Source organism: Lepidothrix coronata, unplaced genomic scaffold (assembly GCF_001604755.1).
Source record: "Lepidothrix coronata isolate B3197 unplaced genomic scaffold, Lepidothrix_coronata-1.0 Scaffold37, whole genome shotgun sequence".
NCBI lineage: Eukaryota > Metazoa > Chordata > Aves > Passeriformes > Pipridae > Lepidothrix > Lepidothrix coronata.
Genome location: NW_016690217.1, coordinates 5,549,260 through 5,559,154, shown reverse-complemented (window position 1 = coordinate 5,559,154; position 9,895 = coordinate 5,549,260). Strand labels below are relative to the sequence as shown.

The window sequence follows — 9,895 nt, the reverse complement described above, 5'->3', positions numbered from 1 at the left end:
CAAGTTGAATCTGAGTGAGCAGTGCCCTGGCAGCCAGGAGGGCCAACCGTGTCCTGGGGGGCATCCAGCACAGTATTGCCAACTGGTCAAGGGAGGAGATTGTCCCGCTCTGCTGTGTTTTGAGCAGTATGTCCAGAGAAAGATGAAAGGTCTCACAGGCAAGACTTACAAGAAGTAGCTGAGGTGACTTGGTTTGTTCAGCTTGGAGAAGAGAAGACAGCAAGCAAGAGTGGCAGCAGAGTGGGAGGTGCTGATTTCCTCTCTCTGGTGACCAATGATAGTTCATTAGGGAAGGGAATGAAGGCGAAATTCAGATTGGACATAGGGCATAACCCAAAAGTTAGCCAGAGATCCTTTTGATATTTATTTATATCAAATTAGGTAACGAGCACTTTGTTTATTGATTTCCCTAAGCTTCACTCTGTTTAGTAGAAACAAAGATTCATTCATAACAGCTTCAGAAAACTTGACCCGTAAAGACGGAGGATGAAATAGTGCAACATTTTCACCCAAGCTTTTTATTATTCATGTTTTAAAGAAAAGTCAGTGTCAGTTCTGACAGCTATCTGACTGGATATCTGACTGGATATCTGACTGGATATCTGACAGCTATCTGACTGGATACAGAGAATTACTGTACAGAGAATTACTCATTCTAACAAACAACTCTTTACTCCTTCCACAACTTTTTCTTAAAAAAAATCTGGAAAGAAAGCTTATAAGTAAGATAAATGGTATTTATGAGGAATCTTTATGAAAATCCTAGTTTTAGGGGGTTTAAACTTGCACAGACTTCTACAAGAGATCACTTTATTCAAAGGTCTGTATGCCACAAATGTTTTATAACTTGGGTGATTCCACAGGGACAGTGCAATATATTTGTACTGATCTTACTCCTTGAACCCACCTTAGCCACTGTCCAAAAAGAGATTTGTGACTATGTGGATTTCTATTCAGATCAAATACAGTTAACTCTGATAGAGTCCAAAGGCCCCTCATCTTTTTAAACACAGAAAACATAGTTTTATGGAGATTTCTACTGAATCAAAGTAGAAAAATATATATCAACATTATTGTGGTGTTTCTGAAAGTTCTGGTAGGTTGTGAAATCAAAGTTTAACTATCCTTTCTAGCAGATTGATTTTTAATTTTTTTCCTGGTATGAAATCTACATCTTGTTTTTAGTCATTTTAAGCCTATTACACTTAAGCTACAGTGAATGATAGAAAGTGCCTTGTTCTGTTGCAGATCTACCACTTCTTTCAAGATTATTATATTTCATCTTTGTCTTGTCTAAGCAAAGCATGCTCAATTTCTTTCCTCGCAAGTTACTATAATTGACAAGCTTAATTAGTATTCTTTCCAGTACTGGGTCCAAGTAGTTTATGAAGATGTCAAAGAGCACTAGGCTTAAAAAGGAGCCCTGCAGAACCCCACTAGTGATCAGTCACTATGACTGTGATTATGATGTGACCCCATTCACTTGTAACCCTTTGTGCCCGACCTGTGAGCCAGTTCCTTACCCACCACATGATGTGTTTATCCTGGCGTGTGCTGGACATTTTGTCCAGAAGGATATTGTGAGAGACAGTATCAAAAGCTTTACTATAACAGATGATTAAATCACTGAGATGGGGAACCTTGTCATGAAAGGAAATCAAGTTTGTCCAGCAGGACTTTCACCTCATGAACCTGTGCCAGCTGTGATGGATGACTGTGTTGTCCTTCAGGTGTTTTTCAATAGTTCACAGAATAATCTTCTCCTTAATTTTGCCAGGCACTGAAGTGAGACTGATAGGCCTGTAGTTATCAGGGTCATCCCTCTTGCCCTTCTTGAAAACTGGGACATTGCCAGCTTTCAGTCAACTGACACCTGTGATTCTGTGTTTCTGTGATTATATGGTGATGAAAACATGTACACATGTTGTTGCAGCTATCATAGCTTCAGCCTTGAGATGTATAAATCATTTCCCTTTCTCCTCTACCCATTTAAAAGATAAGTTACCATATTTTCAATTTATAACTTATTGATTTAGAGCGTTAGATTTTGTAGCAGCTTCAGAACCATTCAGTACTAGACAGTAAATGCAGAAAATAGGGTTCTAAATTAAATATGAATAACTACACATCTGCTTTATATCTGTGAGCAGAATGGACAGTCTAGAACTTGTTCAGTCTAAGGTAGGACACGACAGCATTCATTTTCCCAGAGGTCTTGTAAGATCAGGGCTTATTTGCCTGAGCAGCTGTGGTGCCTCTGGCTCCAGTGTTACCTGTTTTCCACTTACAGAATATGAAATATCTGAGTGCCAGTGTGCAATATTGATTTAACGAAAGTATTCAAGTCTTTTGGATATAAATAGAAGAGAGTGATTAGGATTTTAATTGATTACATTGGCAACTCTACCATTCTGGAAGAAAAATGCTTAAATTCACTCGTGTTGATGTAAATTTCAAGAAAAAGAAAGCTGAAGTAGGATATATGAAAATCTTGTTAATTATAAAATATATTGTTGTTTATTCTGCTATTTGAATATAAATTCTGTTGTCTTTGGTGCAGATATATCTGTTCTTAGTACCTATGAAATGGAAATATTCTCCTCAGTTTTTAACACCGTAGATATTGTTCTGCCCATTTACAGGCCTAGATATAAATAAGAAACAAAATTGTAATGTTTAAAATTTTAAATTAAAATAAAAACTCCCCTGTTAGATTCAGTTTTGTCTTCTTTCTAAAATCATAAAAGGACAAAATTATCATTAAAAAAAGCAGGTTGAAAACTTTTGGATTTGAGTTTTGGGTTTTTAGCTGGGTAATGTTGCAGCTGTCACTGTTCTGTCACTTCAGCTGTGCTTTTGAGTGCAAAGTGTTAATAGTCACTGTAGTAAAGTACCTATACTCAACACCCCTTACACCAAAGTGTGAGACTTGCCTTGAATATGACATTTCAGAGCAAAATCCCGATGAAACATTTAGGATTTTCTTTTGTTTTATTTCTCACAGCAAACCCAAGTTCAGTTTTGGGTAGCATATGTGCCATTCTCCAGTAAGGAAAACACGAGAAGGCAACTGTGGATATCTTTTATTTAGCAAAGTTAAATCTACAGCTTCTTAAAATTGTTTCTAGTTAAATGGCAAGGTAATAATAGTTTAATAGTTTCAGAATTCAATTTGAATATTTTGTTCAGAGAATATTTAAAGTCTCAGACTGACAGTGGTCTACAGCCTTGTATGTAGAGGAAGCAATATGAATTCCTTTATGCTTCAGAGCAAAGTTGCAACTGACAGTGGAAGGAAGAGAGCACATGTTTTGTACAAGCTTAGCCCTTGACCAACAAGACCATTTTGGGTTGTTAATGTACTATAATGACCACTGTTGCATGTGCCAACAATGTCCTTTGCACACTTCAAAGTCATATCTTCTTGACATCAATCCTAGAAGTATTTATGGCAGACTTGTGAGGTACTCTGTGACAATGCATTGAAACATAACATGCCCTTAAAAAATTCTGAAGCAAGGCCTCTGAGGTGTACATATGTCTCTTTACTCCCTAGCTAGCAATCAGAAATCTAGTACCTAAGTTGTTATTTAATCTCAGTAAGAGGTCATAGAGATGAAGTATGTGTGCTATAAGAACTTTACTAGCATGGCAAAGTAATATTTTCTAATTACTTGTACTGTCTTGAAGTTTATGAAATAAAATACTGATTCCTGCAAGACTTTCACAGGAGTGTTGGTGGTTGTGGGAAGAAGATGATAGTTTCTCTCTCCTAATGCAGAAATATAGGAGAGTTAACGTTCAGCCTGTATTGCCTAAATCGGAGAAGTGGTATTTTGTTACCAACAACAGCAAAACCAAAAGAGGTCACAAGCTTTTATCCTAAGGGTATTTCTGAATAATGTCACTGTTACATCTGGCACAGTTGTGTGACAGAAGGTATCCTGCCATCACTGACAGAGCATCCATCTACTTATTTTACCCACCAAAGCCAAGTGCCCACCTTGTTGAGATTGCTGCCAAATAGTAAAATGTTCTTTCCAGAATATACTACCTAACACTCTTCTACTGACTCCTTGGCTAAGCTGGCTGGTAGTCCAACCCCCTTATTTCTTTAACTGTTGTCAGTCAGCATGGACTTCTCTTCAGCAGCAGCTGCCAAACTGAACTCTAATCAGCCAGGCTTCCTCTTCCTTACCAGTCAGGCACTCAAGAAACATGTTTGATTTAGGATTCTTAGTGGGTTTTTTCTCAAGTGACTTCCCAATTGGGCCCCTCCAGCCATGCAGTGAAGGTGCTGTGAAGAAGGACTGATTGACAAAGCAGGCAAGCTCTGTGAGCTGATCCTATTAACGCAAGAAGGCACTGTCCTTCACTGAACAACTGTCAATGGAACATGGATGAAGTGCTGTCAACATATTTCTTCACTTTTTATTGTGAATTTATGTACACTTTGGGCACTTGATGAAGCAACAAAGTAGTTGCATGTTACAACATATGAGTTTTCTGTCTTGGAAAGGTCGTCATTTCCTCTCTGTGACATGTAAATACCGTCTTTTATGTTACGTGTTCTTCTGTTAGCTTCTTGAGAAAGAAAGGCTGGGTCCACATAACTTGAAAGATAATGAAATGGGATGGAGTGATGTGAAATGTTAAGAGGCCTTTGAGGAGCCATGAAATGAATGGAAAGATGAACCTTGCATAGGTATCATTCAGAGGTGATGTCTACCTTCCTCCCTGTTTCAACAAATCTGCTCTTTTCCATTGTTTAATAAGTGCTGACAATGAGACATATCCTTCCTATGAGATGCTCTTCTAAGGAGGATCATTGTCCAGAAACAAAGGGAACCTGCAAGATACCAGCTTGGATGATTTACTGTTTCTCTTGTGAATTATAAAGTATGCAGCAGATCATGATCATCCTGCCAGTGCAGAAGGCAAATCTGGTGTGTAGGGGATGCCTGAAGACCCAGTTCATGGTTATGTGGCAGAAGTTAAGGATCCACTGTTTCCAGTAGCTTTGATGATTGGAACTGGAGTAATGTTAGCCACTGGAGCAACAGGGGTAAGGCAGTCCTGCTGACAGTGTTGTAGTTGATGCCCCATGTTTGGAATAGGTGCCAGCTTATTGCGTGAGATAACTGCTTGAGATCTTCATTGCATCTACGTCAACTCTGCAGTACTGAACTGCTGTGCGGCTCATCCCTTGGAGATTAGTGTTACCTGCTTCAGGATTGCAACCAAAGCCCAGAAAATGGAGTTCACTGCGTTGAACACACCACCAGCTTAAAAACTGGCTCAGGAGTGTAACCTGCACCCAGAAATTTATGACTAAAGAAGTTCCAGGGATCAGCCTGTATACCTGTAATTTTTTAACTATGGTGGGTGTAGACTCAGAAACTGCCAACTCAAAACTACTCAGCAGCTTACTCTTTTTTTTTCTTCCCTGACTAAGTTGTTGCAGACTCTTCTGTGCTTTACTAGGTATCTTTTGAAGTTCTACTTGGTAAAAGCTCTACCTCAGCTACCTCCACCTTGTCAATCATAGGTTGGTGCACCATACTGGCTCAGTGAGGTTTGTGTGGACATTGAAGGTAAAGGTCAGGCAGAGCTTAAAAAAGCATATCATAGATGAGAGAGAAGCTGATGAGTTGGTAGTGAGAAGAGGCCCAGAACAGTCTTGCCAAACTTAGAGCAAATCTTGTAATTTTTGCTTTAAATCATGCCTTCTTCATGTCTTAAATCTTGATTTAGTGATCCCTCTGTGGTTTATTAGTGTAGGTATGAGTGAAGATATATTGAAATCCTGCCATATGGGAATGTTGTATGCATATAGATGAAACTGTGTAGCCTAAATAAACCCTTTGAACTAAAGTGGCAGGCTGACCTAGACATAGTCACTCAGGCATGTGCAAACAGGACAGTTGTATAAGTCATGTCTTGTATTTGTGACAGATTTTTTTTTTAAGGTGAATGCATCTTTATAACCAAGCGCCTTCTATATATAGATGTCAGCTCAGACAAGTGGCAGATAATATTTTCATTTCAAATATAGTTGTCCTAGTTAGGACAGCTGAGACCAGTTCATCATGGTATGGGTGTAACCCAAAACTGTGTATTCTATAGCCTTCCATGCCATTTCCCAGAAACTGTTGTCAGTAGACTATTCGCACCCCCTGCCCATAGAGCCTGACTCCTCATGCTATAAACTAGGTGTTAAGAGGCCTGTGAGATAGGAGGATGCTCTTGTCCTCACACCCTTTGTGGAACTCCCCGCCCTGAGGGAAGTACTGAGCATTCCTGCCTGAACTGGAGGATATATAATCTTGGAGTCTTGGAACATTTTTAACCACTCGTGGGATCCAGAGGAAGACTGCAGCTCATCGCTCTCAACCAGACTTAGACCACCACCCTCAACTGGACTGCAATCACCACTTTTGACCAGACTGCAACAGCTCTCCCACCAGCAGGTTTTTCCCCTCTCCCTTTACTTTGGACTCAAGCGGGGCCCAAGGAACACCACTTTGTTCATGCCCCAGGGTGCTGGGTTATACATTTGGGTTTTGTGGGTTAAGACCAACTGTTTGTTTGTATGATTGTACTTACTGTATTATTTTAATAAATTGTTATTCTGACTTATAATCTCTCCTTTGAGTTGAGTTCATTTCCCCTGCTGGTTAACTCTTAAACCAGCACAATAGTATTGATGTGAAAAAGCAATGATGGCTATGTCTCATTACAATGTATTTAATTCCCTCTTGAGCTCTATTTGAAATAGATTCTTCTAGTTCTCAATACAGTGTACTAAGAGAAGATACAGTTTATTAACAAGCTGTGTGCATATTTAACTCCAGAATAACTGCTCTACTCACAGCTCTGCCTTGCAATGCTCTTACTATGCATTAATATTGACGCTTACTTAAATTAAACAAGCAAAGTTATCAAAGCACTTAATCATATACTTGATTCCCACAGAGGTCAACTGGATTTAACTTGATGTCTTATGTCTCTGCTTATCTTGAAGCATTTCAAATAGCAGTAATGAAATTCCAGTTTGTTTGGAAAAATCAGGTAACTATACCAGGCTACTGCAAAGCCATTCCCTGTGTAAAGTATGCAGACAGACACCATACCTTGTTTATGTCAATAAATTATGTGTTGCTTAGTAGAACTAAGTGAAACTTGACAGACCATAATGTTCTGTCTTACTCTGAAGTAGATATATTTAAATTAGTCATATGAAGTACTTGGAAATGACTTTCATGTGAAGAACTTGTGAAGCACTTTGATTGCACTTGTACCTCAACAGATACTCGGAAGGTTATATGCTTCAGTGTGCCAAAAAGAGGAACACTCATTCAACTTAAAATTTGCAATTACGCATTTAATGGCAGGATGCAATATCAAAAATTCAGCTACATGATGTGTTAAACATTATTCTTTGCTTTATATTGAAGTAAAAATTTGATCAGGTTTCGCTAGACAATCAAATTCTGTGATATCTTCAAAAATAAATGAATTTAATTTGCTCGAAGATTCTTGTTTGATATGAGTCTGTGTTTAAGACAGATGGAAATCTGTACATGAATTCTGTAATGTCTGTTTCAAGTAATCTTTAGTGTTAGCTTAAGGGGGTTTTTTTGGTCTTATTCCTGATCAGAAGTCTGGTTTTCTTTTTTTTTTTTTTTACTGTTTTTCATGTACACAGAGTAACAATGGTCTGGGTTACACACTTTTTTTTTTTAATCTTAAATCTAAACTTTTTCAATATTGTAGTTGATCGCTTAGTTGAGAACTGATCATGAATATTTATATAGGGAGTATTTCAAACAGAAGTTCTCTGACACTTGTTAGGTTCTGTCACATCACATTGCATAGAAAGCACTTAAAATAGCTGAAGTTACAATACAAAATCAAGTGCTTAAATGTTGGAAAGTATCATTCAGATTTTCTGAGCAACCTTATTTTAGTTCTTGTCTATAAACAAAATGATATTATCAATATTGCTGACTGTATCTCATTTTTCCCCCCACAGGACTTTCCTTGCTTACTGCTGGGTGAAGAAAATAAAGACTTTAATTGTACTGTTTTCTTCACACACTGGCATGACTTAGGCCATATTCCGAATTCCACTGTTTTTCTACATAAAGAGCAACTACTTTTCTCTTGGCTTTTTTCCAAGACACCCATGCTAATTGTGTCTTAGGCCTTCAAATGAATAAAACACCAGAAGTTCTTATTCCCATTTTGTAGTTAGGGTACTGAGACTGTGAGAGACTAAAATGTTACTGATTTCATTAAGTTTTCCTCAGTTAGAATAGCTAGAAATTATTTTCTAGGGTGTTGAAGCATTTCACATGTTCTGAGCATGTGTTATTTTTTTCATTTTCATGTTGTAAGAACTTTTACAGATCAGAGCCAGAATCTTCTTTTGATTGACCAGCAAATGAGAACTACATAGTGAAGGACAAACTGGACAAATTTTGAGTTAAAACATGTGTTTAACATCACCTGGAAACTCAGTGGCAGAATTTGGGCTGGAATCAGTTTCTGTAGAGCATTGTTGAGTTTTGTTTCCTTTTCTTTTTCCTTTTAGTCTTGAAATAAAACACATAGATCTTTTATCATCATGTATCCCTGGTTCATTCGCTGATTGTACTCCATCTGGTGTGCTGAATGAAGCAGGGTCTTTTGGGAAGAATACTTTCTGATTATGTAATTAAGGGCTGTATTGCAGTGCACATGCACAAGGGGGCAACTTTCTTCTGCTATGATTAAAGAAAAGTTGTTTGTCTTTGGAGAACTGAGCTAGTAATCAGGAGGAAAAAATAGGAGAATGAACTTAAGAACTGTTAAATTAAACTTGCAGTTGTTTTGGAAGGGGGATAATTTATGAAATATTTTTTTGAAGTAAAAGGGATTTCTTTGAGGATAGGGGTATGAGGTGATGTGTTCAAGGAATAAAAACAGTCTTTTGAGTACATTTTCTACAGGTTTCGATTTACTTCATTGTCTAAGAGAAACTAATTCTGAATTTATTTGCTTTGAATAACCTGTTACAAATCTGGATCTGTGAAATGCATAAATTATCTAGAATTCAATAGTAATTTCTTGAGGCTGACAGCAGGAATTTAGTGGTTGGCAGACCAAAAGGTTGAAGGAACCATTTATCTGCAGTTGTAAATTTTAAATTCTCTCTGAGGATATGATTTACTTCTGCTTGTAGTAGATACATGTCAGCAGTCTGTCTTGCTGTGTTACAGCTATGTGCTCTGCTTGCTTCTTTGCCAACCATTAGTATTTGGCTTGCTTACAAATAAATGTGACAGACCAAGAGCTTAGAAACTAAGTAAATGAAGCAGACAAGAAAATAGACAGGAAGAAGCAGCGTCTTCAGTTTATGGCTACAAGATGCAGAGTCCACTACCAACCGCCACAAACTTTGCATCAGGTAGGGCAAATCATGGATTATTTGCTAGTCTAAACTCTTCTGATCTTCCACTCAAGAAAAGTGAGAGCAGAAGTTTTCCTTTTATTTTTTTTTTCTAATGAAGGAGGAATAAAAGAATGTAAAAACTTCATTTAAGGATCAGTTTTAAGTAACATATCTTTTCTGAGTTAGGGAAAGATGCGTCCCATCTTACTGTGTAATACAAATTAGATGGTTGGGCTTGGTCTTCCTCTGCTGAAGTAGATTCTATTGAATGTATGTCTAACAAGTGTAGTTATACATAGATAAGAAATGAAATATGACAATAAGAAAGGTTTATTTTTATTCTGAGTGAGGAATAACTTTCTCATTAATGCCTAAAAAACTAACTAACAGGAAGTTTATTAATGGTAGATTCCAGAGGAGACTGCTGAGCCTACCCACATCTGTGCAACCCTTGGCCTG

The 9,895-nt window shown here is 37.7% G+C and overlaps 1 long non-coding RNA gene across 1 annotated transcript; it reads left to right on the top strand.

Annotated features, from left to right (window-relative positions):
* Nucleotides 1-609: 609 nt before the first annotated feature.
* Nucleotides 610-9,447, top strand: LOC108496221. The gene is made up of 3 exons (XR_001874394.1): nucleotides 610-5,065; nucleotides 6,976-7,071; nucleotides 8,036-9,447. It is a non-coding gene; the product is annotated as an uncharacterized LOC108496221 (long non-coding RNA).
* Nucleotides 9,448-9,895: the final 448 nt, after the last annotated feature.